This window comes from Triticum urartu, chromosome 7A, assembly GCF_056163025.1.
Source record: "Triticum urartu cultivar PI428250 chromosome 7A, HENAU_Tu73, whole genome shotgun sequence".
Taxonomy (NCBI): Eukaryota; Viridiplantae; Streptophyta; class Magnoliopsida; order Poales; family Poaceae; genus Triticum; species Triticum urartu.
This window is the reverse complement of record NC_141879.1, coordinates 451,796,009-451,809,392: the sequence shown is the minus strand read 5'-3', so window position 1 is coordinate 451,809,392 and position 13,384 is coordinate 451,796,009.

Genomic DNA, 13,384 nt, shown 5'->3' with positions numbered 1-13,384 from the left:
GTGACACCTTCACCAGCCTTGGGAATGCCATTCTTGACGACATACCATAGGTCGACATCAATGGCTTCAAGATGCATGCGCATCTTATTCTTCCAGTAGGGATATTCAGTTCCATCGAAGACTGGGCACACAGCGGAGACTTTGATTATCCCTGCAGTCGACATAGCTAAAACTCCAGGTGGTTAAACCGAATCACACAGAACAAGGGAGTACCTTGCTCTGATACCAATTGAAAGTGCTAGTGATCGACTAGAGGGGGGGGGGGTGAATAGGCGATTTTTATGAGAGTCTTCAAAACATGGAAGTTTCGAAGACAAACGATAGAAATAAACCTATTACCATGCAGCGAAAGGTAGGCTACACTAAGCAAGCCATAGTCAAGTATTCAATGAAGTGAAAGCACAAAGACTAATAGCAGCTAGGCAGTATAGATCAGGTAGGAAGATAGTGTGAAGCCAATCAGAACAAATAGTTACTCAGTGAAGACAAAGGATAATGCAATCATACAATGACTTCACCAGGGCCAACAGTAAGTAAAGGAATGGGAAGGATGAAACCAGTGGCTCGTTGAAGACAATGATTTGTTGGACCAGTTCCAGTTGCTGTGACAACTGTACGTCTGGTTAGGGAGGCTGAGATGCAACTCAAAAGACCGCGTCTTCAATTTATTCCCCTTGAGCTAAGGACACCTAGTCCTCGCCCAATCACTCTGGTAAGTCTTCAAGGTAGACTCCCAAACCTTCATAGACTTCGTTCACCGGCGATCCACAATGACTCTTGGATGCTCAGAACGCGATGCCTAACCGGCTGGAGGATTCACAGTCCTCAAGTGTAATAAGTCTTCAGATCACACAGACAGGAAGACTTCAGTGATGCCTAACACTCTTTGGCTCTGGGTGGTTAGGGCTTTATCCTCGCAAGGAATTCTCTCTCAAAGGCTTCGAGGTGGGTTGCTCTCAAACGACAAAAGCCGTACACTAACTTTGAGCAGTCAACCGTTTTTGGTTGTAGGGGGTGGGCTATTTATAGCCACTAGGCAACCTGACCTGATTTGTTCAAAATGACCCTTGGTCACTATGGAACTGACACGTGTTCCAACGGTCAGATTTCAAACACACACGACAACTTTACTTGGGCTACAAGCAAAGCTGACTTATCTAACTCTGGATAAGATTGCTCTCATTGTCTTTGCTCGAAGACATAGGATTCTGGTTAAGCATCACTTCAGTCATTCTGACGGGTTCTCTTGGACCCCACTTAACAGTACGGTGGTTCCTATGACTCAACAAAGAAGAAAAAGAACGACGAAACATCCAAGTCTTCGCGCTCCACAGTCTTCACACAATGTCTTCTCTTGTCATAGTCTTCAATGTGAATGTCTTCACATACCACCTTTGACTTCAAAGTCTTCATACATTTTTAGGGATCATCTCTGGTAGGAAAACCGAATCATTGAGGGACTACTACCTGTGTTATCCTGCAATTCTCACAAACACATTAGTCCCTCAACCAGTTTTGTCGTCAATACTCCAAAACCAACTAGGAGTGGCACTAGATGCACTTACAGTCCTGTTCATCCAGCCCCAACTGGCTCGATCGATCGGGGTCCTGTTCATCCAGAGGCAAAACCACGGGGTCCTATTCATCCACCCCCATCGGGAACTGTTCATCCAAACCCCCCCGCAACGCTCACTGTTCATCCAGAGGCAGCATCGATCGGCTTCAGTTAGCAGAAGTAGCGAAGGAATCGCTCGATCGGGTTCAGTTAACAGCCATCGATCGATCGCTCGGGTTCAGTAACGCGTAGCCTGTAGTGCAATCGCTCGGGTTCAGTTAGAACCCAATGCCTCGCTCGGGTTCAGTTAGAGCCAACGCCTCGCACACACGCGCGTACGTGTACGAGAGAAACGCGCATTGCTCGACCCCCGACCTCCCACCGTAACCGGGAACTCCCCGAAATTTTCCTCGCCCTCGCTTCTACCACGGTTTTTTCCGTCATGGACGACCCAAAGAATGTCATGCAGCTGCGTCTCCGGCCCGCCCAGGACGAAAATCCCATTTTTTGTAATAGAAGTAGGAGCGCACCACATCTATGATGATACCGGGTTTTGTCACAATTATCGTCATAGAAGTGTCATATGTATGACATAAAAAAATTTCGTTCGGCCCAAAATGTCATGGATGTGTCCTTTTTTTGTAGTGTTTTTAGCTAAATGGCTTCTTCTCTCTTTTTGGATCTCAATACAATGTTCTCCCCCTCTCTTGTGGAGATCTATTCGATGTAATCTTCTTTTTGCGGTGTGTTTGTTGAGACCGATGAATTGTGGGTTTATGATCAAGATTACCTATGAACAATATTTGAATCTTCTCTGAATTCTTTTATGTATGATTGGTTATCTTTGCAACTCTCTTCGAATTATCAGTTTGGTTTGGCCTACTAGATTGATCTTTCTTGCAATGGGAAAAGTGCTTAGCTTTGGGTTCAATCTTGCAGTGTCCTTTCCCAGTGAAAGTAGGGGCAGCAAGGAACGTATTGTATTGTTGCCATCGAGGATAACAAGATGGGTTTTTTATCATATTGCATGAATTTATCCCTCGACATCATGTCATCTTGCTTAAGGCGTTACTCTATTTTCATGAACATAATGCTCTAGATGCATGCTGGATAGCGGTCGATGAGTGGAGTAATAGTAGTAGATGCAGGCAGGAGTCGGTCTACTTGTCTCGGACGTGATGCCTATACACATGATCATACCTAGATATTCTTATAACTATGCTCAATTCTGTCAATTGCTCAACAGTAATTCATTCACCCACCGTAAAATACTTATGCTCTTGAGAGAAACCACTAGTGTAACCTATGGCCCTCGGGTCTATCTTCATCATATTAATCTTCCAATACTTAGTTATTTCCTTTGCCTTTTACTTTGCTTTTATTTTACTTTGCATCTTTATCACAAAAATACGAAAAATATTATTCTATCATATCTATCAGATCTCACTCTCGTAAGTGACCGTGAAGGGATTGACCACCCCTTATCGCGTTGGTTGTGAGGAGTTATTTGTTTTGTGCAGGTACAAGGGACTCGCGCGTAGCCTCCTACTGGATTGATACCTTGGTTCTCAAAAACTGAGGGAAATACTTACGCTACTTTGCTGCATCATCCTTTCCTCTTCAAGGAAATCCAACGCAGTGCTCAAGAGGTCGCAACCGGCAAGTCTCTTTACTTGTTTCGTAATACATCATCCCGCAACTAACTCATTAGTTACAACGCTTGCAAGGGTTATAGTGATGTGCATTACCGAGAGGGCCTAGAGATACCTCTCCGACAATCGGAGTGACAAATCCTAATCTCGATCTATGCCAACTCAACAAGTACCATCGGAGACACCTGTAGAGCACCTTTATAATCACCCAGTTACGTTATGACGTTTGGTAGAACACGAAGTGTTCCTCTGGTATTCGGGAGTTGCATAATCTCATAGTCATAGGAACATGTATAAGTCATGCAGAAAGCAATAGCAATATACTAAACGATCAAATGCTAAGCTAACGAAATGGGTTAAATCAATCACATCATTCTTTAATGATGTGATCCCGTTAATCAAATGACAACTCATGTCTATGGATAGGAAACTTAACCATCTTTGATTCAACGAGCTAGTCAAGAAGAGGCATACTAGTGACACTCTGTTTGTCTATGTATTCACACATGTACTAAGTTTTCGGTTCATACAATTCTAGCATGAATAATAAACATTTATCATGAAATAAGGAAATAAATAATAACTTAATTATTGCCTCTAGGGCATATTTCCTTCAGTCTCCCACTTGCACTAGAGTCAATAATCTAGTTCACATCTTTATGTGATTAGTTCACATCTCCATGTGACTAATACCCAAAGGGTTTACTAGAGTCAATAATCTAGTTCACATCGCTATGTGATTAACACCCAAAGAGTGATCATGTTTTCTTGAAGTTTAGTCTACGGGTCTGCAACATTCAGATCCGTATGTATTTCGCAAATTTCTATGTCTATAATGCTCTGCACAGAGCTACTCTAGCTAATTGCTCCCACTTTCATTATGTATCCAGATCGAGACTTAGATTCATCTAGATCGATGTAAAAAGCTTGTATCGACGTAACTCTTTACTACGAACTCTTTTATCACCTCCATAACCGAGAAATATTTCCTTAGTCCTCTAAGGATAATTTTGACTGCTGTCCAGTGATCTACTCCTAGATCACTTTTGTACTCCCTTGCCAGAAAGATGCTAAGGTATACAATAGGACTGGTAAATAGCATAGCATACTTTATAGAACCTCATAGCATACTATATAGAACCTATGACTGAGGTATAGGGAATGACTTTTCATTCTCTTTCTATTTTCTGCTGTTGTCGGGTTTTGAGTCTTTACTCAACTTCACACCTTGCAAAACAGGCAAGAACTCCTTCTTCGACTGTTCCATTTTAAACTACTTCAAATCTTGTCAAGGTATGTACTCATTGAAAATATATCAAGTGTTTTGATCTATCTCTATAGATCTTGATGCTCAATGTGTAAGCAGCTTCATCGAGGTCTTTCTTTGAAAAACTCTTTTCAAACACTCCTTTATGCTTTCCAGAAAATTCTACATTATTTCCGATCAACAATATGTCATTCACATATACTTATCAGACATGTTGTAGTGCTCCTACTCACTTTCTTGTAAATACAGGCTTCACCGCAAGTGTGTATAAAACTATATGCATTGATCACTTTATCAAAGCATATATTCCAACTCCGAGATGCTTGCACCAGTCCATAGATGGATCGCTGGAGCTTGCTCACTTTGTTAGTACCTTTAGGATCGACAAAACCTTCTGGTTGCATCATATACAACTCTTCTTTTAAGAAATCCATTAAGGAATACATTTTTGACATCCATTTGCCAGATTTCATAAAATGCGGCAACTGCTAACATGATTCGGACAGACTTTTAAGCATCAATACAAGTGAGAAAATCTCATAGTAGTCAACACCTTGAACTTGTCGAAAACATTTTTGCAACAATTCGAGCTTTGTAGATAGTAACACTACTATCAGCGTCCGTCTTCCTCTTGAAGGTCCATTTATTCTTAATGACTCATCGATCATCGGGCAAGTCAATCAAAGTCCATACTTTGTTCTCATACATGGATCCCATCTCAGATTTCATGGCCTCAAGCCATTTCGCGGAATCTGGGCTCATCATCGCTTCCTCATAGTTCATAGGTTCATCATGGTCAAGTAACATGACATCCAGAACAGGATTACCATACCACTCTGGTGCAGATCTCACTCTGGTTGACCTACGAGGTTCGGTAGTAACTTGATCTGAAGTTACATGATCATCATCATTAGCTTCCTCACTAATTGGTGTAGGAGTCACAGGAACAGATTTCTGTGATGAACTACTTTCCAATAAGGGAGTAGGTACAGTTACCTCATCAAGTTCTACTTTCCTCCCACTCACTTCTTTCGAGAGAAACTCCTTCTCTAGAAAGGATCCATTCGCAACGAATGTCTTGCCTTTAGATCTGTGATAGAAGGTGTACCCAACTTTCTCTTTTGGGTATCCTATGAAGACACATTTCTACGGTTTGGGTTTGAGCTTATCGGGATGCAACTTTTTCACATGAGCATCATGACCCCAAACTTTAAGAAATGACAACTTTGGTTTCTTGCCAATCCACAGTTCATATGGTGTCGTCTCAACGTATTTAGATGGTGCCCTATTTAACGTGAATGCAGCTGTCTCTAATGCATAACCCCAAAATGATAGTGGTAAATCGGTAAGAGACATCATAGATTGCACCATATCTAATAAAGTACGGTTACGATGTTCGGACACACCATTACGCTATGGTGTTCCAGGTGGAGTGAGTCGCAAAACTATTCTGTATTGTTTCAAAATGAAGACCAAACTCGTAACTCAAATATTCTCCTCCACGATCAGATTGTAGAAACTTTATTTTCTTGTTAGTATGATTTTCCACTTCACTCTGAAATTCTTTGAACTTTTCAAATGTTTCAGACTTATGTTTCATCAAGTAGATATACCCATGTCTGCTCAAATCATCTATGAAGGTGAGAAAATAACGATACCCGTCACGAGCCTCAATATCCATCGGACCACATACATCAGTATGTATGATTTCCAACAAATCTGTTGCTCGCTCCATAGTTCCGGAGAACGGCGTTTTAGTCATCTTGCCCATGAGGCATGGTTCACAAGTACCAAGTGATTCATCATCAAGTAATTCCAAAAGTCCATCAGAATGGAGTTTCTTCATGCGCTTTACACCAATATGACCTAAACGGCAGTGCCATAACTAAGTTGCACTATCATTATTAACTTTGCATCTTTTGGGTTCAATATTATGAATATGTGTATCACTAAGATCGAGATTAAATAAACCATTCACCTTGGGTGTATGACCATTGAAGGTTTTATTCATGTAAACAGAACAACAATTATTCTCTGACTTTAAATGAATAACCGTATTGCAATAAACATGATCAAATCATATTCATGCTTAACGCAAACACCAAATAACATTTATTTAGGTTCAACACTAATCCAAAAAGTATAGGGAGTGTGCGATGATGATCATATCAATCTTGGAACCACTTCCAACACACATCGTCACTTCACCCTTAACTAGTCTCGGTTCATTCTGCAACTCCCGTTTCGAGTTACTAATCTCAGCAACTGAACTAGTATCAAATACTGAGGGGTTGCTATAAACACTAGTAAAGTACACATCAATAACATGTTTATTAAATATACCTTTGTTCACTTTGCCATCATTCTTATCCGCCAAGTTGATGTGTGGAGTAATAGTAGTAGATGCAGGGAGGAGTCAGTCTACTTGACACAGACGTGATGCCTATATGCATAATCATTGCCTTGGATATCATCATAACTTTGCGCTTTTCAATCAATTACTCGACAGTAATTTGTTCACCCACCTTATTATTTTCCTTCAAGAGAGAAGCCTCTAGTGAAACCTATGACCCCCGGGTCTATTTTCCATCACATTTTTTCTGATCTACTATTTTGCAATCTTTTATTTTCATATCTATAAACCAAAAAACCCAAAAATATTTTATCTTTTATTTAGTTTTATCTATCTCTATCATATCTCACCTTTGCAAGTGGTCGTGAAGGGATTGACAACCCCTTTATCGTGTTGGGTGCAAGTGTTTGATTGTTTGTGTAGGTGCATCTATTGGGCACTTGCGCGTTTCTTCGACTGGATCGATACCTTGGTTCTTAACTGAGGGAAATACTTACCTCTACTGTGTTGCATCCAGGGAAGATTCCAAGGGGGGACGAGGGGGGGGGGGCTAGACCCCCCCCAACGATCACGTTGCCCCTTGATAGCGATGAGGTATTAGCAGTTTTTTTCCTGTGTACGCACATGATTCATGGTTGTCTCGCCCCCTGTGCCTCCCATAGCCCATGTATATATATATATCAAGCCCATGTGTATATATCACGTACTTGCAGGCAGCAGGTCAAAGCCCATGTAGTGATTGCAGCAGGTAGCCAGTCAAAGGCCCAAATATTAGAAGAAGAAAAAGAAAAGAATAACAGCCCACCGTGAAACAGAAGGACCCTCGCTCACGCACGTCGCACGTACATGGTAGTTTCCTCTGGTCGCTTGTTTCCAATCTGCTAGTTCCTGGCTTCCTGCAATCAGAAAAACCTACTCGCTGATGCTGCCGCCACCGCCGCTGTTGCCGCCGCCTAGTAGATCATCTACCATCGAGAAGGGAAGGCGACAACCGTCAGGCAAGCGCCATCGCGCAGATCCAGAGGCACATTCCTGCTGGCCGACAGCAACCAAGCGAGGAAAAGGGTTAGTTTATTTTTTAGGATTAGATGATTGTAGAACTACATAATGTACTTATGTGATTGTAGAACTACATACAAGGAAAACTAATTAGGAAATTTTTGATTCTCTAATTGTGTTTGTGTAGACATGAAGATGAAGAGAGATGAATCAATTCATAGTTTTTTATGCCAATTGGTTCAAGCTGTCAGCCATGTGAACATGATGCAAACGCAAATGATCTGCAACCTATCCAAGAGAACAACCCTAGTCCTGCTGAAGGTGATTATCAGCCTAATCATTGTTTTAGCCAGCATAAAGTGGATTAGGGGAAGCACTATTACAAGGAGCCACCATGGAGCTAAAGATGCATGACTTCCTCTATGCCTCCATGGTACGACCCCTCTCATCAACTTCCAATCTTTCAATTAATTTTGTCTAAATCGTTGATTGATGGACATGAAAATCAGATTCCAATTTTACCGTATAAATTTAACAAAATGAAGTTGTCTAGTTGAAGATGGACAATTTGGTAGTCTTCTAGTCTTTACATCGATGAAAACATAGTTTCAGTTTTGGCCATTTACACAGTCTTAATATTTTTGGGCTGGGTCGAATCTCATTAGTATGTCAGAGATCAAGTTAGGAACTCGCCCCCCTATACCAAATTCCTGGCTCTGTCCCTGGCTGCATCACCCTTTCCTCTTCAAGGGAAAAACCAACGCAAGCTCAAGAAGTAGCATGCACCAACAACTTATGCTAGGCAAGATAAACAACTAAGTGATAGCAAGATATATATCATGTCATACTATGGCTATCACAAAGTAAAGTGCGTAAGTAAAGTGCTCGGGTAAAGATAACTGAGGCACGCGGAGACAATGATGTATCCCAAAGTTCACACCCTTGCGAATGCTAATCTCTGTTTGGAGCGGTGTGGAGGCACAATGCTCCCCAAGAAGCCACTAGGGCCACCGTAATCTCTTCACGCCCTCGCACAATGCAAGATGTTGTGATTCCATTAAGGGACCCTTAAGGGCGGTCACCAAACCCGTACATATTGGCAACCCTTGGGGGCGGTCACCGGAACCCGTACAAATTGCTCGGGGTGATCTTCACAACCTAATTGGAGACCCCGATGCTTGCCCGGAGCTTTACACCACAAAGATTGAGCCCCGAACACCACCAACCGTCTAGGGCACCCAAGCACCCAAGAGGAACAAGCTCTAGGGTACCAAGCACCTAAGATTAATAATCTTTTCAACTTTTCACTTCCACGTATCATCGTGGCAAACTCAAACCGATGCACCAAATGCAATGGCAAGGGCACATGGAGTGCCCAAGTCCTTCTCTCCAAAATCCCACCACAACAAGAAAATGAGAGGAAGAACGAAGAAGAGAAGACAAAGAACTCCAAGACCAAGATCCAAGGGGTTCCCCTCACATAGAGGAAAAAGTGATTGGTGGAAACGTAGATCTAGATCTCCTCTCTCTTTTCCCTCAAGAACTAGCAAGAATCATTGGAGGGATTGAGAGATAACAAGCTCGAAGAAGGTCAACAATGGGGGAAGAACTCGAGCTCAAGTCATAAGAACCAATGGGGAAGAAGACCCCTTAAATATGCCTCCCCAAATCCAACCGTTATGTGCACTGGACGCACACAAGCGGTACAACCGCTCCAGGGAGTGGTACTACCACTAGGGCGGAATTACCTGGAGAATAGTGCACAGAAGAAGCATCCCGAGGCGGCAGTGCCGCTGGAGTAGTACTACCACTTGCCCCAGCGGTAGCCCTACGCAGATCATAACCATCACCGTCACCACGCCGTCGTGCTGATGAAACTCTCCCTCGACCCTCTGCTGGATCAAGAGTTCGAGGGACGTCATCGAGCTGAACATGTGCTGAACTCGGATGTGTCATACGTTCTGTACTAGATCGGTTGGATCAACTGCATTAACCTAACGCTTCCGCTTTCGGTCTATGAGGGTACGTGGACACACTCTCCCCTTCTTGTTGCTATGCATCTCCTAGATATATCTTGTGTGATCGTAGGAATTTTTTTGAAATTGCAGGCTACGTTCCCCAACAGTGGTATCAGAGCTAGGTTTATGAGTAGATGATATGCACGAGTAGAACACAAAGAGTTGTGGGCGATCATAGTCATACTGCTTACCACCAACGTCTTACTTTGATCCGGCGACATTGTTGGATGAAGCGGCCCGGACCACTATAAAAAAAGACACATCCGTGACTGTTTGGGCCAAAAGAATTTTTTTCCTGTCATGCTTATGACACTTCTATGACGATAATTGTGACAAAACCTGGTATCATCATAGATGTGGTGGGTGATGACCCACAAGTATAGGGGATCTATCGTAGGCCTTTCGATAAGTAAGAGTGTCGAACCCAACGAGGAGCAGAAGGAAATGATAAGCGGTTTCCAGCAAGGTATTCTCTGCAAGTACTGAAATAAGTGGTAACAGATAGTTTTGTGATAGGATAATTTGTAATGAGCAACAAGTAACAAAAGTAAATAAAGTGCAGCAAGGTGGCACAATCCTTTTTGTAGCAAAGGACAAGCCTGGACAAACTCTTAAATAGAGAAAAGCGCTCCCGAGGACACATGGGAATATCGTCAAACTAGTTTTCATCACGCTCATATGATTCGCGTTCGGTACTTTGATAATTTGGTATGTGAGTGGGCCGGTGCTTGGGTACTGCCCTTACTTGGACAAGCATCCCACTTATGATTAACCTCTATTGCAAGCATCCGCAACTATAACAAAGTATTAAGGTAAACCTAACCATAGCATGAAACATATGGATCCAAATCATCCCCTTATGAAGCAACACATAAACTAGGGTTTAAGCTTCTGTCACTCTAGCAACCCATCATCTACTTATTACTGCCCAATGCCTTCCTCAAGGCCCAAACAATGGTGAAGTGTCATGTAGTCGACGTTCACATAACACCACTAGAGGAGAGACAACATACATCTCATCAAAATATTGAACGAATACCAAATTCACATGACTACTAATAGCAAGACTTCTCCCATGTACTCAGGAACAAAAATAACTACTCACAAAGCATAAACATGTTCATAATCATAGGGGTATTAATATGCATATAGGATCTGAACATATGATCTTCCACCAATTAAACCAACTAGCATCAACTACAAGGAGTAATTAACACTACTAGCAATCTACTAGCACCAGTCCCGGAATTGGAGACAAGAATTGGATACAAGAGATGAACTAGGGTTTTGAGAGGAGATGGTGTTGATGAAGATGTTTATGGAGATTGCCCTCTCCCGATGAGAGGAGCGTTGGTGATGACGACGACGATGATTTCCCCCTCCGGGAGGGAAGTTTCCCCGGCAGAACAGCTCCGCCAGAGCCCTAGATTGGTTCCGCCAAGGTTCCGCCTCGTGGCGGCGGAGTTTCGTCCGAGAAGATGGCTTATTATTTTTTTCCCATCGAAAGACTTGATATAGCAGAAGATGGCCACCGGAGGGCCACCAGGGGGCCCACGAGGTAGGGGGCGTGACGAGGGGGTAGGGCGCGCCCCCACCCTCGTGGGCAGGGTGTGGCCCCCCTGGTGAATCTCTTCCGCCGAGTATTTTTTATATATTCTGAAAACGTCTTCCGTGAAGTTTCAGGACTTTTGGAGCTGTGCAGAATAGGTCTCTAATATTTGCTCCTTTTCCAGCCCAGAATCCCAGCTGCCGGTATTCTCCCTCTTCATGTAAACCTTGTAAAATAAGAGAGAATAGGCATAAGTATTGTGACATAATGTGTAATAACATCCCATAATGCAATAAATATCGATATAAAAGCATGATGCAAAATGGACGTATCAACTCCCCCAAGCTTAGACCTCGCTTGTCCTCAAGCAAAAGTCGAAATTGAAAAATATGTCCACATGTTTAGAGATAGAGGTGTCGATAAAAATAAAATACAGACATGAGGGCATCATGATAATTCTTAAAACAACAACTTACATAAATCTTGTCATATAATTTCTTATGCTAGAGTAATAATTCAATCACAATTTCAAGTATGAATAGTAAAATTCATTGAAAACTAACAAACTATAGTCTCAGTCATTGGAACAATTGCAATTTATCATAACATAGGAAAGAGTCAATATATAAGAGCTTTTCAGCAAGTCCACATACTCAACTATCATATAGTCTTTCACAATTGCTGACACTCACGCAATACTTATGGGTATGGATTTTTAATCGGACATAGAGAAAGATAGATGCTTATAGTTTTTGCCTCCCAACGTTTTACCTCAAGGGTAATGTCAACGGTAATAGTTCACGAAAACTCACATCCGGTTAGCCATATATACCAGGATCTTTCCAACATACTGTGCTTGCCAAAGGATAAAATGTAAAAAGGAAGGGTGAAGATCACCATGACTCTTATGCAATGTAGGAGATAAAAGTAAAAGATAAGCCCTTCGCAGAGGGAAGCAGAGGTTGTCATGCGCTTTTAAGGTTGGATGCACAAAATCTTAATGCAAAAGAACGTCACTTTATATTGCCAGTTGTGATATGGACCTTTATTATGCAGTTTGTTGCTTTTATTTCTTCCATATCACACGGTCGTATAAAGTTTATTTTCTCCCACACTAATAACTCATACATATTTAGAGAACAATTTTTATTGCTTGCACCAATGACAACTTACTTAGAGAATCTTACTCAATCCATAGGTAGGTATGGTGGACTCTGATGGCAAAACTAGTTTAAGGGTATTTGGAAGCACAAGTAGTATCTCTACTTGGTGCGATGAATTTGGCTAGCACGAGGGAGAAAGGCAAGCTCAACCATGTTGGATGATCCATGACAATATAATTTATCTCAGATGTAAGAAAACATAATCCATTACGTTGTCTTCCTTGTCCAACGTCAACTCTTTTAGCATGTCATATTTTAATGAGTGCTCACAATCATAAAAGATGTCCAAGATAGTATATCTATATGTGAAGACCTCTCTTTCTTTATTACCTCCTATTAATTGCAACGATAACCAAAACTATGTTTGTCAACCCTCAACAACTTTTATTCATCATACTTTTTCTATGTGAGCTCATTACTCTCCATAAGACTCACATGATCTCTTTGTTTCTTTTTATTTCTTTATCTTTTCTTTTATTCACTTAAGATCATGGCAAAATAATCAAGCCCTTGACTCAACACTAATCTTTATTATATAGCTCACAGACTCGATTACATAGAAGAATTATAAAGCAAAACTCACGACTAGATCATACTAAGAACTTTTATTCTACTAGATCAAGATATTACCAAAAGGATCGAACTAAGAAAAATGGTAAAGATAAAAGTGATGGTGATACGATACCGGGGGACTCCCCCAAGCTTGGCAGTTGCCAAGGGGAGTGCCCATACCAGGTACTCAATTCTTCTTTGTTGGTGGAGACGTTGGTGATTTTGTTGATGGCGTAGGCTTGTTGTCCTTCTTCCAAGGCATAGGCTCACCATCAT